We start from the raw sequence: 21,311 nt of genomic DNA on the forward strand, positions 1-21,311 counted from the left end.
ATCATAAAAATGTATAAATAATCATCTAAGCTGGATCTGGGGTAAAATCATCAAAGCAAATAGCAAAGCCTTGAGAATAATGTTTCTGACCCTGCGATAATTGAGAGGCAGTAGAGAGTTGTAATTACAAGCATGGGCTCAGAAATAAGGCTACTTGTTTGTGAATCACCATCCTATTTATTGACTCTGACATTGGGTACTGAACTACACGATCTTGGGGATCGAATCTTCCAATGCCTTAATCCCCTTAGCTATAAAGCGGGGATACTAATAGCACCTCTCTGTGACACATCTATCATTATGCATCTATCACACTGTTTCTTTTCCCTCCTGGGAACACAGGAAAACCACATTTCCCATTCTCTTTCTTTCATCTACATGCGGCCCTGTGACCAGTTCTGACTATTAGAATGTGGGCAAAGGTGGAAATGACACTATTGAGCTGGCCCCTAAAGCCTCCCACAAGATCCTCTATGCTCCTTCTCTCCTCTCATGGCTTGCCTGCCAGTTGCAGAAGATCCAGGATAAGATTCTGAGACCCCTCAAGCTGGTGCTGCCTCCCCAAACCATGGTGTGAAAATCTGCTTGCCAGTCATGTTATTGACAGTGATGTAAAGAAGAAATAAATCTTCTATTGTACGAAATACTAACATTTGAGGATGTTTGTTATAGCAGTTACTCAATTCTAATACCGTCTCAAAGTACTAGTTACCCATGACTAAAAACTATAGCATAAAGTTATTATAAAGATTAAATGGAAAAAAAAAAGATTAAATGAGTTAGTATAGGGGCCCCTGGGTGGCTTGCCAGTTAAGCATCGGACTCCTGATTTCGGCTAGGGTCATGATTTCACAGTCATGAGTTTGAGCCCCATGTCAGACTCTGCAATGGTGCAGAGCTTGCTTGGGATTCTCTCTCCTTCTCTCTCTATGCTCATATTCTCTCTCTCTCTCAAAATAAATAAATAAATAAATAAATATTTAAAAGAAATAAATGAATTACTATATATAGGAACTATCACAACATTATCTGGTACATGATAAGCTCTCAGTAAATATTATCTCGCATATCCATAATCACTATAGATTTGGCCAGTTAGGTATATCCAAAACACCACCTGGTCCATTAACTCTAAGAAATACTATTTGCACCTTCTCAGTAAACGTGATCATGGAGGAGGGCACCTATCCCTCACAGTTGTTAAACCGGTTCTAACATATATTACAAATAATCACGTTGGAGCAGACTCGGCAAGACCGGATGTTTGAATGGTTGGAAATCTGCAAGAACCTCTACGTCTCAGGCATTCTGGCTGCCCGGAGATACCTTTCCATAGAAACGTAAGATTCAGGTGAACAGCATGACTTCAAGCAAGATTCTCATCAGGACTTTTACAAAAGAAATCACACAAACTGTTTAAATACTTGTGCTGTTAGGTTTATCAACAGTATATGCAAAGGGCTTAGCACAGAACGTGCTCGGTAAGTGCATGCTAGGTACCTAATAATAGCAGCAATAATAATCTAACAAATAGTAATCACACTATTATTTGAACACTTGTTTCTTAGAATTTCAAGAATGTGTCTACTGTATGCTTTCTACTTTGGGCTCTTTAGAAAGTGATTTTATAGGCTCACCTGGGTGGCTTAGTTGGTTAAGCATCCAACTTCAGCCAGGTCATGATCTCACAGTTCATGAGTTCAAGTCCCACATCGGGCTCTGTGCTGACAGCTCAGAGCCTCAAGCCTACTTCGGATTCTGTGTCTCCCTCTCTCTGTGCCCCTCCCCTGCTCATGCTCTGTCTCTCCCTACCTCTCTCTCTCCCTATCACTCTCTCTCTCTCAAAAATAAACAAACATAGGCACCCGGGTGGCTCAGTCAGTTAAGCTTCCAACTTTGGCTTGGGTCATGATCTCTTCATTCACGAGTTCGAGCCCTGCATCAGGCTTTGTACTGACAGCTCAGTGCCTGGAGCCTGCTTCGGATTCTGTGTCCCTCTCTCTCTGCCCCTCCCCCACTCATGCTCTGTGTCTCTCAATAAAAAATAAAATAAAATAAATAAACATAAAAAAAAATTTTAAGTGATTTTATATTCTGATGCAGCTGTGGCTTTGCCTGTTATGTAATGCCATCTTTTCTAACATTTCATCTAATTTTTCCTTACTGCAGTCAGAGGCTATCACTTGTTCTGAGGCTTGCTCGACCTAATGAGGCTAATTGGTCCCTGCCCTCTTTATAACATCCTTGACTTATTTGCCAGCTCCACACTTGGGTATTATTGAGTATCATGGATTAGATATGCAACATCGCACAGAGATCTCAACAATAATTAGGCAGTAGGAGGTGATTTAAAAAAAAAAACACATTAGTCTCAGCTCTAAAATTCCCCTTCTTTATTAGGTTCAGGTCAATAGATAAAGACCTTAATGTTCCTTTAATGTAGAGATGAGCAAACCTGGCTGCTTTTAGGTTTGGCAAAGTGGAACTGGCAATTTTTCAAGCATTATATGGCTGGCAACTTCTGAGATGTATTCTGCCAAACGCTTTCTCCCCTTAACCTGTAAGTATGTATGTATTTCGAAGGGAATTTAAAGCATACATTTCTGATTTATTCATACTTAGCTGATCAAAGTTGCAGTGTTCGTCTTGATCAACACTTCCAGGTTCTAAATTCTGTTTCTTTGACCCGGGAAACCCACAGAGGCCAGCAACCATCGCCTCCTAGAGAAGAAACAAAACCCGTTGTCTGGGGCTGGGAAGAAGCTGGCTCACATCTGTGTTTCAGACAATATTTAAAGTGACTTTTTCCCCTTTGAATTCTCAGGGAAGGGTCAAAAAAAGATACACATGTTTCCAAATCTCTCTTCTGATATCAACATGAAATGGGAGAAGCCCCAGAACATCTCAATGAGAGAGGTCTGGGGGTAGCAATCAGGATGGAAGGGTGTAAGGGAGGTGTCTAATCCCTGAGCTTAGTTTTCACGGCACTTTACAAAAGACTAAGAAAATACCAACTGTCTATATCAAGGAAAAGACAGGGATGACAGGGAGGGGAGGATGGTGGGGAGGAAATATCACAGTAATGGGGATTCTCAGTACTCCCTCCAAGCCACTCTTTGGTGACTGCTTCTGACCTGACGACACCACCCTAGGGATCTGGTATCTTCAGGCTCCAATTTCAGAAGCAAACGGAACCACTAAAATACTGGCTAGGCAAAGAGTGACAATAAAAGGCAAATCTTTCCTAAAAGGGTATGGACATCAAGCATACCAAACTCAGGCTGGTTAAATGCCCTGGTTATTCTGCCGTGATCCATTTTTTCCCCAGCAACTTTTTATAATATTGGCTCTTCTCCCAAAGATGACAAAGCATCATGTGAGTCTGCACAGAGGACGTTCACTCGGCAAATATTCCAGGGAAGGCTTGTCTCCTAGAAAGGCAGGTTGAAAAATTCAGTCAATTTATTTTGGCTGCCTATTTTATAGAACAGGATGAAGTAGTCTTACCTCAAAAAGATAGGAGGTCGCCTTGGACTGTCATAAAAATCATTAACAGTGCAGACCTTTGTCAGTTTACAAACCACATTTTTTTTATGTTTATTTATTTGAGAGAGAGAGAGAGAGAGTGAGAGAGAGAGACAAAGCATGAGCAGGGGAGACGCAGAGAGGGAGAGAGACACAGAATCTGAAGCAGGCTCCAGGCTCCAGGCTGTCAGCACAGAGCCCAATGCGGGGCTCGAACCCACAAACCACAAGATTATGACCTGAGCCGAAGTCAGACACTTAAGCGACTGAGTCACCCAGGCACCCCTACCAACGAGTTTTAAAGTAATGTTTAAAAGATTTACCTCCCCTTCTACCCCCAGAATAGACCCATGGACATCAAGGTTTAAATTTATAAAAGGAAAATGTTTAAGATGTCTGCTTATCAGCAACCACTGAAAGTGATTACATTAGTTATAACTTCCAAAGACAAGTATTTTGTTTTGTTTTATTTTCAAATAAAACCAAGTACGGCGGACAGACTCTAAAGATGGCCCCACGATTCTTAGTTCTATATTCCTGGGGTGCCGACCCTGTGTAAACTCTTCCTCTTGTGCATGGGTACGACCTAGAACTTACTGCTAACCCAACAAAATATAGCAAAAGTGATAGGTTATCACATCAATGATTGTGTTGTATTATGGAAGACTGCCTTGCTGGCAGATCGGTCCACACGGCAAGGGGCTAAGGGTGGCCTCTAGGGTAGCTTCCAGCTGACAGGTGCCAACAAGCCTTGAGGCCTCAGTCTTACGAATGCAAGGAAATTAATTCTCCCCAAAATATGAGTGAGATGAGAAACAGATTCTTGCTCAGTTAAGCCTCCAAATGAGAACCCAGTCCAGCAGACCCCCTGAGGACAGCCTTCTGAGACCCTGAGCAGGGCACCCTGCTAAGTTATGCCCAGACTCCTGACTCATAGAACCTGTGAGGGAATAAATGCGTTTCATTTCAAGCTGCTAAATTGGTAGTAATTTGTTGTAAAGCAATAGATAACTAATTCACCAAGGGTCTTTCATAACTGTTCCTGCTACTTTGAGGTTTCATATTGACGCAGTGAAACACAAAGCCGAGCTCTGTAGTCAACTGATGTTATAAACGGCTCAAGTAGCCACAATTTCACCACTGCCAACTTACCACCAGAGTAACAGGAGATAAACGTTTTGCCAGGGATATGCCTTTTCCCACCTTTTGGCACAGTTAGAGAAAACCCATAGTGGGGCTTCTGGTGGCTCCTGGTCGGTTAAGCCTCTGACTCTTGATTTCCACTCAGGTCACGATCTCATGGTTCTTAAGCTTGAGTCCCGCCTCAGGCTCTGAGCTGACAGCACGGAGCCTGCTTGGGATTCTTTCCCTCTCCCTCTTTCTCAAAAATAAATAAATAAACTTAAAATAAAAAAGAAAGGAAGAACCCATAGTGAATGATAATGTGTTCCTCAGGCCTTTGAACACTGTGTGGAGACATGCTTTGTTTGAATAAAGAAAACCCAGTACACTGATGCTTTCCCTACCCTAGAGGTCACTAGCAGAATTTCCTTAAGGCCTTCCATCCACATACATGAAATAATTACAACAGCCCACATATATGTCATTTGCATCCTCATATGACTGCGAATTGTAGTTTTCAAAAATCTTATTACGCCCACCAAGAAAGATACCGATACAATCTGAGAAGACTCGTTTATGAGTTTATATATGCGATATGATAATTCTAGGTCTCTCACTAGAATAGGATTGCCACACAAGAAATGCTCAATACTTACTGAATGCCCAAAGTACAATTATTCTAGAAGACTGCCAATACCGGATTTGTTTTTCTTCTTTGTTCCTTGCATACTCTCTCATAGGTTTAAAACCCCATAGTAGTTTTGTCACTAAGTCAGCCAGCATTTTTCATACACCTGCACACATAGCACCATGCAAGGTATCTTCAGGGAAACAGAAGTTGGAGAAGATACAGCTTTGCCCTTAAGGACTATACAAATTAACTGGGTGGGAAGATGTGGCACACAAAAGTTGATCAAAATCTAACTATAAGGCATCCTCCACACCAATATCTGGGCCAAACTGAATACAGAATTTCTTAGGGAGTGCTCAGGGGAGTGATGAGAAAACTTGGGAACGTGCACGGGTTCTTCAAACGGGCACGTCTATGGGAGAGAAGGCTGGGCATTCGAAACAAGGTGGAGAGACTGAGGGAAAAAAATTGAACTCCCAGAGTTTAAGCATCCATTTCCCAGAGGAAAATATGTCTCCAACCCAGAGCTTGCCTGAGCTTTGGAATCACTTTTTTAAAAAAACAAACACTGGCCTGTACCTAACTGAAGATACCAGTACTGGACCCAAATCCAAAGAAATCAGACTGTCTGGGGGCTGGGTTTGGGATTAGCATTTTTCAAAAGGTCCCCGTGAGTCAATATGCAACCAGGGTTGAGAGCCCCCACTAGCCTGAAATGCCATTTCTGGGTTTGATTCATGAGAAATGTTCCAGGACCACAAGGGAGGCAGCAACATGTAGCTGTTAAGATTCGAAAGTAGAATAGCCTAGGCTCAAGTCAAGGCCCTGCAACTTATGTGCTGGGTGATCATGGGCAAGTGGCTTCACCTCTCTGAGCCTTGTCTACACATCTGCAGGCTGGGAATAAGAATTGTAGTTACCTCCCAAGCATGTTGGAGAACTAAATGAGATAAGGCTTATAAAGCATCTGATCCAATGCATGGTGCATAATCAGAAAACAAACTTCTTCATTATCACTATTATCTACGCCCAAGATTCTCATTTTTTCATAAAAGTACCCGAAGTCTAATGTCCATTTCTGAAGTCTTCGCTTCCATCAGGCTTAACAAAATTATCTTAACTCTGACCACAGCCTGAACCTGGCACATTGACAAATTCAAGCACATTGAAGCAGGACCACAAAGAAATAAGATAGAGTGGAGATAAGTCAAGCTGGGAGCAAACGAGCATCTTAATGTCAAGTGAAATGATGACTGACAGAGCCCGCAGCTCCTCTGATGAGGAGACCAGGAGTTACCAACATTGGAACAGCTCTTTCCATAAAAAAGTTACAGGGCATTTAAGCGAAACATGGTAAAGATTTCCCACATTACGTGGGCTAACAGTGTGCCGTCCTTCCCCTCATTAGTGTGGACACAGCCTTAGCATCCACATCGTTCTGCGTGAATCACTCCCCTCCAACTCACCCCGGTTCCCATCACTTTACTCCAAAGTTTCCTAACACGTGGCCTGGTTAATATTTTTCAGACAAGTCATTTGAATGTTTCCTCAACTTCTCAAAACCAGCAATGTGCCAAGAATGAAACCATTCAGATCATTTGTACTTCTCAGGGAGGAAGTTTACTCCTTCAAGTGTACAGGATTCACGGCTTAACTCCATTTTCACATTTCCGTATTATGTTGAAGACACATGTCTCGTGATGACATAGAACACAAATCTGGAAATCTTGGGCATAGAGACCTCAAGTCCTGTAACGGAAAGCTTCAGGGGCAGTGATTTCTAGAGACTGAGCAGGATAAGGGCTGCAGGAGGGGGAAACTGACAAAAAAAAGGAAGAGCTCAAAGAGACATTTGGTCAACAATTTCAAATGCTCTGAAAAGTCAAGTAAAATAGAAATACAGAGGTGTCATTTCAGCAAAGCCACACTGCGTCTTTGGTAATTTTAACTTCAGTTATTGTAGTTTCAAGTTCTAAAATATACATTTGGGTTTTCTTTTACAGTTTATAAAACGGGTTTCTTGTATATTGCTAAATGCTTAGAAAAGGAAGGCTGGAAGAGCACCCCGTGATCCTTTGATGGTGGTCAATGCTAAAGCAACATTAAGGGTGACTTTAAGTCTCTTTATTAGTCTCTTCAGTGGCCTGTGAAATTTGTGTAATGAGCATTTCTTATTTTTGTACTATGGAGAGATAATTTCTAGATGAAATAAAATGTGTGTTTTACAAAAAGACTCTGGTCCTTTTGGACAGAAGAAGTGGGTTTAGAAAAATACCAAAAATCTTCTGCTTAATCAAGAAAGGGCTGTCACTGAGTATGAATTTTAAATGCTCAGTGGGCTGGGAGAAGCCTTCTGCCCTGGAAAGAGAAGACGAAAAAGACTACTGGACAGAAAAGCACAGCCTTTCTGGCTCCCCCGGGTGGCTGTGAGCGACTCCGCTCGCCTTCCAAAGCCTCACTGCAGCGGGGACAGCAGACGCCCCACTGCATGTGTTAGTGCTGGGCAAACCTCAGAGGCCAGCCGAGAAGTGTTCTCCTTGGCAAAGATTTAAGTCTCTGTTTCACAAATTCAATCAGGGCTTTTCATGATTCCAAAGGACTACCGTTCAACTTTTTTTTTTCCTCTTCCATCATTCAACTCGGAAACATTCCTTTCTGTGGATTTTCATGAACTCCTGCCCAACACCAGGTGCAAATTGAAAAACTCCCACTGGCCAATTTCAGCATAGGGAGGACTACTGTTCTTCCAACAGAGCCCTCTTTCAGGCCAGGGGTTCAGATCTTCGCCCCTGGGCACACAAGTCAGGGGTTTCACTTTGATCCACAACCATCACTCATGAAAAACTCCCTCTCTGTGGCGACTGCCTCTCCAGACCCCCGGCCTAGAGGCTCAGCTACATCTGCCTGTGTGGACCTGGGCATTTGTCGGGGAGGAAAGCTGGAGCGATTCCTTGCTGATCTGAAACTTTAAACGTACAAGTGTCCTTGGATCAGACGTAATTTTCCACCGCTCTAATGTACGTGTAGTCGACATTATCATTTGGCAAATACTTTACAGTGAGTTACTCTCCTTAGCTTGCAATTCGGAGACTAATGGGTGGTCTTTCTCACTTGGGGCACTCCACAGATGGATCACAAGGTTAGCTGTGCCACCAACATCCCAGGAATAACACGCGTGCTTTCAGAAACTGGCTGGTTCCAGCGGGAATTCAATTCTGGTTTCAGGTCAGCCCTGCACGTTACTTGTGGTGTCAGCAATTATCCTATTAAAATTTTTTTTACCAGACTTTATTGAGCATCTACTTTGTAATTTCAGTTGCCATAATTAATCCAAACACGTATTATTTACTTGAATTGCCACCTTCATATCTTGTGAAGGGATTGGAAGAAGAGCAAGATTAGTTCTTTATATTTGCCTCCAGCCACTATATAAATATTTTATCTTCTGCTAATTGAGAGTGGGGTACACATGGCTATTGACAAATGCTGCTATTGGAGTTTTCCTGATCTGAATTTATTAGATTTGTCATTAGGGCCTTGGTGAACAAACAAGACATCCGAATTCTTCATTTGAAGTACAGGAGTGGGGGGCTTGGAGTGCTGTTTTCTGGTATTGTTAGCAGGCTGTGTCTACCCGTCTTAGAGCTCAAAGAAGCAGTTCAGATCACATCTTGGAAGAAAGACACCAAAATATCAGATGATAAATGTTACATAAAGCTTCTGATATGCAAACTAGGTGTCTAGTCAGAGTCATGCAGGATACAGATGGCTCACTCATATTGGTAATTCATGAAATGAATGAGACTGTTCACAAAGGCATAGGCAGGGTTGCAGGGAACAAAACAGGCAGGACAGTGCTTCGTGGCCAGTAGGAACAAAGAACTTCAGCTACCAGCGGAAGCCTGAACACACAAGAAAGAGGAGAGGATACCAGAAGCAGGAGAGGGCAGCTAGAGGGGCAGGGTTTCCTGAAAAAGATTGCGGCTTTTGGCAGAAAGACACCAACGATGGCAAATAGGCAGTCTGAAGTCGGGGGATTAAGACCTCAGCTCCCTCCCTCTCCTCCTACTTCCTGATCTCCTGCTCCTGTCTCCTATTAGCCAAGACCAACTGGGAGCTGAAGGATAAGGGAGCATGAGGTGCATATGGGTCAGCCTCCTGGGGCACAGAGAAGAATGGAGAAGGGTGGAGAGTGGGTGTGGTGAGGGGGGACAAACAAGAGTATTAAGAAAAACCACATATTTTTAAGTGTAATGAGTATACAATGAAGAGCACAATAAATGCATTGTTTCCTGGAAGCTAAAAGCTAATAATGTGTAATTAGGCGGTTGATGCCTGAGCTGGTTCTAGTACAGGTAGAAGCCAATCTAGGCCCAAGGGAAGGCACTGTAGGCTGAGAAGGGCTGGGGGCAAAGGAGTTCCAGAAAACAGCTGTGTGGCCAGAGCCCAGGGTGTAAACAACTGGGGCAAGATGGGACCCCGGAGAGATGAAGGGCCAGGCTATGGAATATTAGGTTGGATGGAAGGAGTGGGATATTTTTTTTATGGACTTTCAGCAGCCAAGTGTTATCATCGGACCTATAGTTTAGAAAGGCTGTCAGCTATATAGAAATGGGATTAACGACACTGTTGAGCTACAAACCCTTTTCTGGAAGCAAGTGGAACAAAGAGACTAGATAATCAAAATAAATGAAAGAATTTCTTCTGACCACGACAGCCCCAGAGAACTTGGTTCAAGTGACAGCTGAGAAGGAATCAGTACAATCATCTCCCTTTATAACCCAAATGATCATTATGCTTAATTGTCTTTCCAAAAGATAACCTTCCTCTAAGATCAAAGTATTCTTTTATACAATCTATGAGCATTCTGTTTCTAAAACAACACTGGATATATTGCACAGAGGGTCCTTTTGTGTCATAGGAAGCTTGTGAAGAAACTTCCTTGGCACCAGAATCCCCCTCTGGCTGACTTTTTTGCTGCATTCCTACACCACTGTAAATGGCTGCCACATTACCTCCTGTTGAGATATGTATACATCATAATCTTGTGAATTAGTTGTTAATTTTGATTAAGTAGATCGCACCCCTCTTGAATGCACCGTGCCAAATCCTGCTGTGTATTCCTCACTGCCACCCCCAGTGCTAGATACGCTCTGAACATAAGCAGGTGTTTATTTGCTTTTCTTAAGAGCATACCATCATTCTCCATGCAGGAAACAATTCATGCTTTGAAAGCAGGGGTTCCTTACAACTCACTGGAGTGTCTCTCCTAAAATAGTCTACGCCTTTAAACATCCGTATTTTGAGCTCAAGACAAATCATTTATTTAATTACAAAAACTATTTTGAACATCTGTAATACACTAGCCCAATAGTCCATGAAATACAATAATTTTGAACATAAAAATAAGTAAATTTGTGGGATGCCTGGGTGGCTCAGTACTTTGAGCCTCCGAGTCTTGGTTTCAGCTCAGGTCATGATCTCATGGTTTCTGAGTTCGAGCCCTACATCGGGCTCTGCAATGAATGTGTGGAGCCTGTTTGGGATTCTCTCTCCCCCATTCTGTCTCTGCCCCTACCCCACTCTCGTGCTCTTCCTCTTTCAAAATAAATAAATTAACTTTTAAAAAAAGGAAATTTGTGTTAATATGTGAGTGACTAAAAAGTCATCTACTGTGTCATCTTTCCCAAATAATATTTAAAACTTTTCAGACCTTCAAAGCCTATTCAAAGATTAAATACCGTAGAAGTTTTTTTTAATGTGTATTTATTTTGAGAGAGAGAACATATGTAAGCGTGAGCAGCGGAAGGGGCAGAGAGAAAGGAAGAACGAGAACCCCAAGCAGGCCCCACACTGTCAGTACAGAGCAGGACATGGGGCTTGATCTTATGCAGGGCTTGATCTCACAGAACCGTGAGATCATGACTTAAGCTGAGATCAAGAGTCTGACGCTTAACCGACTGAGCCACCCAGGCACACTGAATATTGTAGAAATTTTGATCACTGTAGTAGGGCTAGCGAGGAAGGTATTTTTGGTTAGGGAAGCATCTTAGCATACGTCATGTGATACCTCTCACAACATGTCGGACTGCCAGAACTCTGCATTTAGAAGCACAAACTCCCACTCTCTTAAAGCCTTGCTGAACTGTCACCTTTTCAGTGGAGGCAATTCAGATGACTCCCCGCACAGTCCCTGGGAATCACTCCAAAATCCATATTTCTGCAGGTAGTACAGCTTAAAATGGGGTTCTCAGTCATGTTCTTCAGGATAACCTGTGCGGTCTCATTTAGGCTCCATGCCATCAGTATCATCACTGGCCCAAATCGTGATGATTCACGTACATCTATCATTACCATTAGACTGTGAACTTCTTACAAACGGGAGCCATATATGAATATCCATGTCCCACAGACCTGGCACAGCTCCCGGAAAATACTAGATTCTTCTTAAATGTGATCCTTTTCTCACAATTGTAAGAGACTCCTGTGTGTCACCAAATTCAGATGTTTTATCGTAAACCCAAGCAACATAGTCCAGAAACCAATTGCCACAAAGGGCCACATAGGTGTCACCTCCCAAGAATTCTATGGGTCAAGCAGTCCCAGAATCTTGTCCAGATTCAAGGTGAAGAGACAGAGCTTCACTTTGTCATTGAAGGAATGTTGGAGAATTTGTAGCCATCTTTAATCTACTGCAAGAGCACTTGCCAGGCCTGTTAAAAGAAGACTGGCTATAATTCTTTAATCGTGTTTTCTGGCTTGGGAAATAGAGTTCAAAAAATATGGGCAAATGGGTAAAACAAAACAGAGAAATTCAAATCTTCTAGCATCTATGGCCCTCTATAGCTTACTGCCCAAACACCTTAGTCACAGGGCATCTGAACTGCATTTCAATCCCACTGGGGTCTCTAAGAGTTGCCTTTCGCAGAGGGAAACTGGACATTTCAACAGTAGTGAACGGAATAATTGGTACTTTTTATCAGGCATACTGCAGCACGAGAGATTCTGATGCTGAATCATCAAAGTGATAGAAAGTCCTGCGGATGGGCCTAGGGTACTGAGCCCAGAAATCCTCCTCCAGGGATTCCATTAGTTTGCCTCATGAGGGTTGAGAACTTTGACTCTGGACTGGAAAATTCTCCTGTCTTTATTCTGCCCATTGGCAGCCCTAATCCATCTACGTGCCTAAATCAGACATCTCGTGATCCATTTCCCACAACTGAGAAATCACTCCCCTTGTTCTATGCCTGGGCAAAGTGCATGACCTGGCAAACAGACACGGGCTCAACCAAGTTGGTGGGCTATTAGGTAGTCAAAGCGAAGAACTTTACTTGGTCAACACAGAAACGAAAATAACTCGTCCTTGTGAAGCTTGGTTAAAACGGCATTTGAGCTAAAAGCCCTTTTGTTGAGCTTGAAAATTCTTGACCAAGGGGTGGGAGTCATAAAGTGCTTTATGAGTCACGAGAAGGTCAAAGGTCACCTTTCAACTTTTAAAACAAGCCCTGGTTACTTACCGTCCCTTGCTTGCCTTCCCTCCTGCCCCCTCCTCTTCACCAGCTTCATCATCTATGTCCGTTTCACAGTCTATCTGTAATGAATTTGGATCCAGTTCAAGGAATACACAGGAGGACTTCAGCTCCCAGAGCAGGCTGCTCTTTAGGAGGGAGAGAGAAAAGAAAACACCCTGGGGCGGCTCTGTATTTCCAAAAGATTAAAAATAATTAAACAATAAGATATTCAACTTGGATTATTTTGGGACAGTGATTAATGGCTCTTCTCTTTCTAATGATACCCTCCTCTAAGCTAATCCTTCCCAACCTCATTTCAAAGAAAATGTTGGTTAACACTTGATTTGTTTCATTCCACGTACCCTTAAGTAAATCAGGGTTTATTATGGCCCTGACATTCATACCAATCAGCTGCCTCCCTCTCTCCTCTCTTGTAATAATTCAGGGGGAAAGAAAGGAGACATTTTCAAAGGCAGCAATGCTTCACTGAGTAATTACCTAACTACCCAAGTCAATAAATCGTGGGTCAACCAGTACGCTGGGGCTGCAGGGAGAGGTCAGAGCCCAGGTGTGTCTTAGCCACTGTGCCCAGCACTATGCCCAACGCGAAAGAGCCTCTCAGTAAATGTTGGTTACATGAATACATTGTAGAAACAAGTATTTTCCTTTTGTGAAGTGGGAGAGTGAATCCTTTTCACGGGGACCCAGACTGAGGTAAAGCAGAGGTGAGGTGATGCAGCGGCTCACATTGAATTTCTCAGGTTTCATAATGGGCTCGTGCATCCATTCAACAAACATTTACTGAGCACCCACTATGTATTGTAATGTATTAAAATAGGGTTTGCTCTAGCAGAAGTGGCAACAAATTGTAAATAATTGCCCCACCAGACAGGAGGTAGCAGTTCCATCGCACTTAGTGCACGGAACATGGAGACATTGAGGAAGTATTAGTTGAGTAGATAATAATATAGAAAAACAATAGCCCCAGATTATCTTAAGCATGACATCTCCAAAGCTCATGTCCTTGAATCTTAATGCAGTGATCTCTTGGCAGCCCAGCGTATTTTGAAGCAATGGTGGATATTCTTAGGTCATTTAATTTAAACTCTAACAATAGAACAGAAACATAGATTTTAGCCCTTGTGTCTCTCCTTACCTTCATGTGGTCAGGCAGAGAGCCTTTTGCACTGGGAAAGTCGGAAGGTTCGTTTGCAAGATGATAATTTAACAAAACCATAGAGGGAATGTGGAGATCATTTAGAAATGCAGCAAGGCCATTTCGATAAGTTCATGATAAATGTAATTGGGAATAAAACCTTGACCTTTGACTTAATGATGAGATTAACATTAAACTTAGCAACTTTTACTGCATATTTTCAACAGCTTCCCCAAAAGACTTTGTCAGCTTCCAGTTTGGACTTCCTAACCTAAGGAAACTGTTTTTATTCTATAGCTCCAATAGGTAACCTGCAAAAATAAGGGTTCATTCTTAATCAACTCCATGGCATCGTATCTTCCTCCATTCACCCAAGCCAGAAGTTTTCCATCTGGACAACAGTGACTCCCCTTTCTAACATGACGGCATGGAGAAAGCTCCGACAGTGATGGGTTTAAGGAGACTGAATGGTCACACTGTATGTAAGTTGAAAAAAAAAAAAATCTTCTATCCTGCTCCACTGCTATCCAGACGACAGCAACTAAAAAGCAGCCTCTATGTAAATTGGACCTCAGCCCCTGAGCATCCTGTCCTGAAATGTAATTCCCCTATCTGACTGAAGTCCCTGTCCCTGCATAAGCACAGAGCCGACCCTACCACCCAGGGAATTGCTCTGAGGAGCCACAGAAAAATTTACTCCATTAGCTATGGCAAAGACTCCCATGGTACTGTCCTCTTAACAACCACAGAAGCACTGGGCTGAGTGCCTTTTGAGAATATTATCAATACTTTCTTTCATTAACACCACCAACCTGATTTCTTAAAGGATGAAACGTCCATAAAAAACAATCTTGGTATGTATACCCAAATGCCTACTTTATTGGCTGCCATCATGCTCACCTAATTTTCAGAATTCAGTAGGTGGATCAGTAAGGAAAAGCCGGAAGCTCCTGTAAAAAACCACCTTAAATTGCAGTAGTTCAGCACAATAACCATTTATTTCCCGCTCATGTCCCAGTGCGTGAGGGTTGGATGGTTCTCCGAGATAGCTCACCTCCATGGAATGTGTGAAAGATCTAGTCTCCTCGTAGCTTGTGCCACCATCATCCACAGGATATGGACTCCTTATACACAAGGAGGGAGAAGAAAGAGCATAGAAAACTGTCCAGAGAAGTTTATGCCCAGGCTTGGAAGGAGCATATATCACCTTTTGCCCCATTCCATTGGCCAAAATACAGCACTGTCTCCAACTTAACTTCAAGAGAGAGCAGGGAATTTAGACTTCCAGTGTGTCTAGCAAGAGGAACGGGATTAGTAAGCACCAACCTCATGTGTGCGATGAAGTTTGTTTTATGACACTAACATGTAGAATGGGAAGAATAGAATCGTCCTAATGGTTTCAAGTGCTCAAGAAAAGATCATTCTATGTAATTCTCCCTCTGTTGTACCAGCAGAAAGGGGAGGAGCTTAGTGTTGGGAGCATGTGCTCAGGAGTCACACTGCTTCTGTTCACATCATGGCTCTATCACTTATTGGATACGTAATGGCAGGTAAATTGCTCAATTTCTTTGTGCATCAGATCTGTCCGCAAAATGGAGTTGACAGTATTTACCTCAAAAGGTTACTGTAAGGATTAAATGAGATGAAATATCTGAAGGGCTTGTCCACTTTGGAGGCTGAACGAAAGGGTAGTGACAGAGCTTTGGAAGAACCCAAGTGTGAGATGGTATGAGATGAGAGGGGCTAGTGGACGCACATGGCAGGAGAAAGGGACAATTAGGAAAGTGTCCTCACCTTGGACCAGGAAGTCGTTGCATTTCCACTGATGCAAGCCAGCCAGATGTCAGATCAGCTAGTCATGTTGTTAAAGATGAAGCTGTTTTCTGCAGGAGGAAGTAGAAGTGTACCCTTAAATGGATACAAAAATGTCTCATGGAGAACAAGACAAGAAGAAAAGTGAATCTGAAGACTCTTAAAAACAAAGACAAGAGCCCGCGAGGGAACCAGAGTCCTTTTTCACCTTCTCTTATCTTTGCGGCTCTCCTCACATTTGCTTCATTCTTTTCCCACCCAGCCACTGACTTTCTTGGCTTTGTCATGGTAGAAAATAGCCACTACCAATGTTTACATCTCTTCTACTAAGGGGGATAACCAAACTAAACTGGAATCATATGCCAAATTCCAAATTCCTAGAAAAGGAACTCATTGGTCCAGCCTAGTCAGGTGCCACCCTTGGTTCATTCAACTCTGGGTTGAATGGCAGGTGGGTTCACGCTATGGGAACATGGCTTCTATAGTAATCCTGTGTATTAGGATGAGGAAGTGATGGCTCCTAAAAGAAAGTAAAGCTCTAGGTGGACTCCTTTCTTCAAGTTTCTGATCACATACTGCCTTTTGACATTTGTGTGTGTGTGTGTGTGTGTGTGTGTGTGTGTGTGTGTTGTCATTTTCACTGTTGATCACCTTAGTTTTTCATGGGCTTATATCCTTTCTCCCCAATTAGGTTGGTTATACTATGGTATTATACATGCCCCCCAAATTCAGATGTTGAAACCTAACTGCCAAGGTGATGGTATTAGGAGGTAGGGTCTTTGGAAGGTGGTAAGAACAAGGCCAAAGTTCTTACCAATGCAACTAGTGCCCTTACAGAGCTATCTCTAGGGTACTCCCTGGCCCCTTCGGCCATGTGAGGACACAATGACAAGTCGGCAATCTGAAACCCAGAAGAGGATCCTTACCTGACCCTGCTGGCACCCTAATCCAAGACTTCCAGCCTCCAGAACTGTGAGACCTAAATTTCTATTGTTTCTAAGCCACTCAGTCTATGGTATTTTTGTTATAGCAGCCTGAACAGACTAAGACATGTAATAAGTAACCAAAGTAAGGACTGTGAGTACAATCTTTTTTCTATTCCACAGGGCTAATGCAGTGATCTATAATAGGCATTTAAAAAATATATAATGAATTAAAGAATAAGTGATTAGTCTTGGAGGGGGATGGAGGGACAAGTATTGCCAATTTAGTGGCTTTAAAAGGTCAGTGTCACACCCTTGGAAGACTGACTTACTTGAAGAAAGCAGTTGAGTCATAAAGAGATGGTGCACAAGACAGACTGATGCTTCCTAGATCTTTTTTTTTTTTAAACTCTCCTTGCAAATGACTGATGAGAGTCTTTAAAAATTAGCCTGCCACTGACTACTAATTACTTTTGTGTCAGTCCTTGGATGCTGCAGCTTTACTGATGTTTGATTCTTACCTTTTCTTGCCATCACTCATTCCTAAAACTGAATCTTCATGTAGACGTGCAAAGTATTTTTCACCCTAACGTCACTATTATGGATGCACAAGGTAATTACCCTTAATGTTTATTTAGTGCATTTGTTACAGAGCACTCAACTCTTAACTCTTTAATTCTCTTTGTTGCCCATTCATTCATTTGCTATCCATAGAGTGTCTCCAATGCACAAAGTCCTGGGTACATAACAGTGAGTAAGAACCAGTGCCTCCCTCAAGGAGCTACGATGAGGGGGAGAAGCCATCAGCAGGCAGTTACTGAGGAAACTACGAGTTAGTCCACCTTTTTCAAATGTGTGGTTCTGCAGACAGCAGTCGCGAATAAAGAAACTTAAAAAAGTCTTCAGTTCCATAGCATCTAAGTAAAAAGAATCACTTGAAGGGCTACAAGTAGGTCGTGGTAAAAATGTGTACCTAACTTAATGGACAGCGTTTTATGCATTCTTTATTTATAGTAACCACACTCTGTATTTCATTCCATCTGTTTTCAGGTGGAAGTCTGACTACTGTTAAAGTGACGACCCACTTGTTTTTCTTTCCTTCCTTCTTTCCTTCCTTCTTTCCTTCCTTCTTGTCTTTTCTTCCATTAATTCTCATTGGCCTGGAGCTCAATTTCCAACAGGCTTAGTAGTGAGAGGGCTCCCTGTGGGCCTGGGGAGTATGGCAATGAGAGGTCATTGTAGTCTCGAGAGGTCAGCAAAAAAGGGATATGCATTTACTTTCACTTCCCTCCCTCATTACAGCAAACCATATGAACCCCTTCGGTGGTCACTAGATGAGAAATGTGAGAGACCTCCTTGAGGAGGAGAGTAGTTGGCCCTTTGCTTTGGCTGTTTAGCATGCATTCCCATAGCAACATCCAGTGAGAAGGAACAGTCGATTGCTTATTCCCTCCATCCTCTAAATAATTGACAAGCCATCTCTTTGGAAACTTAATGGTACAGCTAGATTCATGTGAAAGAGGCCATTGTCAACCTTTTTCCAAATCTGTCCAAATATTCCATTCCTCCATCACTACCTCCAAATGTAACTGTGGAAGACACCACCAACCAACCAACCAACTGACCAGCCAACCAACAACAGAACATTCTAAATGCAAATGGAACAAAGATTCCTGACATTAGCTAGCCAGAGAGAGACGCAAGCTCCTTGTTAGAGTTCCAGACCCCCTTGCACATGTAAGTACAAGGTTTGGTTTTGTGGTAACTTCTGGATCTCAGGAGGCTGCAGAATTAGCAGTCCTTGCGTGAGAATGTGGTTCCATTATTTATTCGAATAAATAGCCACATGAAAGCCCACAGGAGCCGTCAAAGTCAGAGTGCAACCGGGCCTGCGGGCAGAACTGTTCTTTCTTATGTCTTCTTCAGGGGCCCTTTCTAAAGAAAACATCACCACATATTTAAAACATGATGGGCTTGGTCTGACTTCATTTTGGGTGGTGCAAAACTTCGTTTTTTTCCGACTTGGGAAAACAAGTACTGGCATTGTGGTTAACCTTGGGAGACTCACTACCTACTCTCCTCCCACATTTATAGATGGTTCCATTCTTACTTAGTTTCCTCTTCCAAAGAAACGTGGATTCATTGTTCCACCATACTCTATTCAGCTTCTGCCAGTTAAGTGGTAACAAATTTCAACTCTTTCAGAGATGGCTTTTCTCTTCCTAATTTCTAGGGCCATATATCACAGTACTGAGATTGGCCATTATCAAATTACAGCTGGGACTTGTCTAACCTAGACTTAGGTGCCAAGTACATGGAGAACAAAGTCTGACAGTAGCCAAGGGCCTTCGTGATATCTTTGTGCACTTTTAAACCTTAGTAATTTAAGTTGTAGGCCTATTAGAAATAATGCACAAGTGGCTTTTAGAAAGCCATCTGTTAAGTTTAAAACGGCTACATTAGATAAGCATACATGATGCACTTTTTTTCTTCCAGAATCCATGACAAATAAAAAGCCTTCTATAGATGATAAGGGGAATGGTATCCTGTGGTTCCAGGAGAGAAGTCCTTATCGGTTGGGAGAAAAGAATTCAATTTGTGTTTAAATGCCATTTATAACTTGTTTCTTTCACAATTGCAGCCTGTTGTTAAATGTTTAAAAGCTGCTTCAGGATTTTATGATTTCTGAATTCTTAAAGCCAAAACATGTTCGTTCACCTTTTTCAGAATTATGTTTAAATAATCACTTAAAAAAAAAAAAAAGTAAGTGCAAAAAATGATGTACAAAGTATTTAATATAACCCCGGTAAGGAAGGGTCAAGGTCATTCAATAGCTGGGGCCACTGAGCCAGAGGTGCTGGAGAATTCTCTCTCTTCTCTGAGATTCTATTCCTGGCCCTGTGTGCCCCTAGAACCATTCTATATTCCACCTGGATCAGAATGGGGACTGAGTTTTGCCTTCTCTGTTTCAAGCCAAAGTCCTACAGGGGCCTCCTCTGGCACAGAATAAAGATTTCCTTACAGGAATGATGTGCCCCGACTCCGGGAAGCATTTGCTGCCCACACCGCCCGCATCTCTGCCTGGCTGATACACGGGGATACGACCACATCCTAGCTCACGGTGTAAGCCCCCGAGCTCCCTCTGCATCAGGTCCTCACACACTCAGAATTACTCCGACGTGAAACAGGCCTGAGTTCCCATTCCAACTTCACCACTTCAACCAGCTGTATGAAATTTGTGAGGCCCCGTTTCCTTCTCTATAACATGAGGCTAATAATAACTAATCCACAGCATTACTGTGAGATTTGATGAGATGATACATGCAACAGTGCCTGCAACAATCAACTGAAGTTACTATAAGTGATATGCATGAGGCAAAGTATCCAGTTGCTTTGAGGGATAAATAATTAAAGCCATAGATTCTTTCATTTTGACACAAAACACCCATTTATATTGATGTTGTGAAGAGCAGAGTATCCACCAGGCCTAAAATTCACTTCTTGTAGTCATTCTTGAACTTGAAATCAAATTCCAATGTCTACGCAGAGTTGGAATATGGCAGCTTCCTGGTTCAAAACAAAAGTCCTCAATACTTAAGGCAGGTTAAAAATTCAGTAGTTCTCTCTTATGAGAGCTTGTCTCAATTCTTTTTCTGAAATGGTTCTTGATTCTGTTCTTTCTCCGTTTGTTCTGTTCTCTCCTTTCTCCTGCTTTTATAAAGTATAACAGCCTCAGCCTGATCTCCATGACTCTCAATTCTACCTACCTTCAGGCAATGGAGATAGAACATACCAAATGAACTCAACAACATAGTCATTTTAAAAATTCACATTCTAAAAATTGCCATTACTGTGATGTTTTTGGTCAACATATTTACTGTACTTGATATTTCAAGTAACCATAAAGGAGGACATTCAATTTTTGTGCTTATCAAAAAGTGGGAGCATGAGTTAAGAGAGGTCTAGATGTTGTGACTTAGCAAGACACACAGAGCTCTGCACAACCTACCCCGCCATGTCTTTTCAGGATCACCACTTGTCACTTCCCTGTGAAGTCTATCATCAGTCTTGTTGAATTACAAATTACATGGCCTCGTCTCCAAAACACACTGCTCTTTCAACCTTTGGGTCTTTGCAAACTTGGCTGCGTCTGTCTCTGGAATGATCTAAATGCTCCCTTTCCACTTACAAAGCCTCTATTCAAAGGTCACCTCGCAAGAGGAATACATTCATAGTCCAAAGAATATGGGTTTGAATCCTGGCTCTGCTATGTCCTGGTTCCATGACCATGAGCAATGAATAACCTTCAGTTTTCTCATCTGTAGGCAACTCAAAGAGCTCCACTACGCTAGGGGTAAAAATCTAGGCACTTACACATCCCTGATTCTCACTGGCTTGACCACCCCGTTCCTCCCCCAGCCAATTGAAAGGCAATTCATTTCTGGTTTCTCTAAATCCAGACCAAGCTGATGCATGCAGTGTACTTGGCGGCTGGAATTTTGCCCTTATTATTAATGTCACAGTCATCTCACTCACCTAAGGGTGAGTGATTTTCCTTGCCAGTTGGAGCAGACTCACTGCTGCTCAAGAGAAACATCTACCACCATCCCTGTCACCGTCTTGATCCTCCT

The 21,311-nt window shown here is 42.4% G+C and overlaps 1 long non-coding RNA gene across 1 annotated transcript in view; it reads right to left on the minus strand.

Moving 5' to 3' along the window:
- Nucleotides 1-960: 960 nt before the first annotated feature.
- Nucleotides 961-21,311, minus strand: part of LOC113594125 (uncharacterized) — a 498,940-nt gene continuing 478,589 nt past the window's right edge. Inside the window, exons 8-11 of the long non-coding RNA XR_003414417.2 lie at nucleotides 15,740-15,828; nucleotides 12,796-12,935; nucleotides 3,272-3,431; nucleotides 961-2,721 (exon numbers count right to left, since the gene is read on the minus strand). This is a non-coding gene — a long non-coding RNA (uncharacterized LOC113594125). The remainder of the gene's footprint in view (nucleotides 2,722-3,271; nucleotides 3,432-12,795; nucleotides 12,936-15,739; nucleotides 15,829-21,311) is intronic.

Source organism: Acinonyx jubatus, chromosome A1, assembly GCF_027475565.1.
Source record: "Acinonyx jubatus isolate Ajub_Pintada_27869175 chromosome A1, VMU_Ajub_asm_v1.0, whole genome shotgun sequence".
NCBI lineage: Eukaryota > Metazoa > Chordata > Mammalia > Carnivora > Felidae > Acinonyx > Acinonyx jubatus.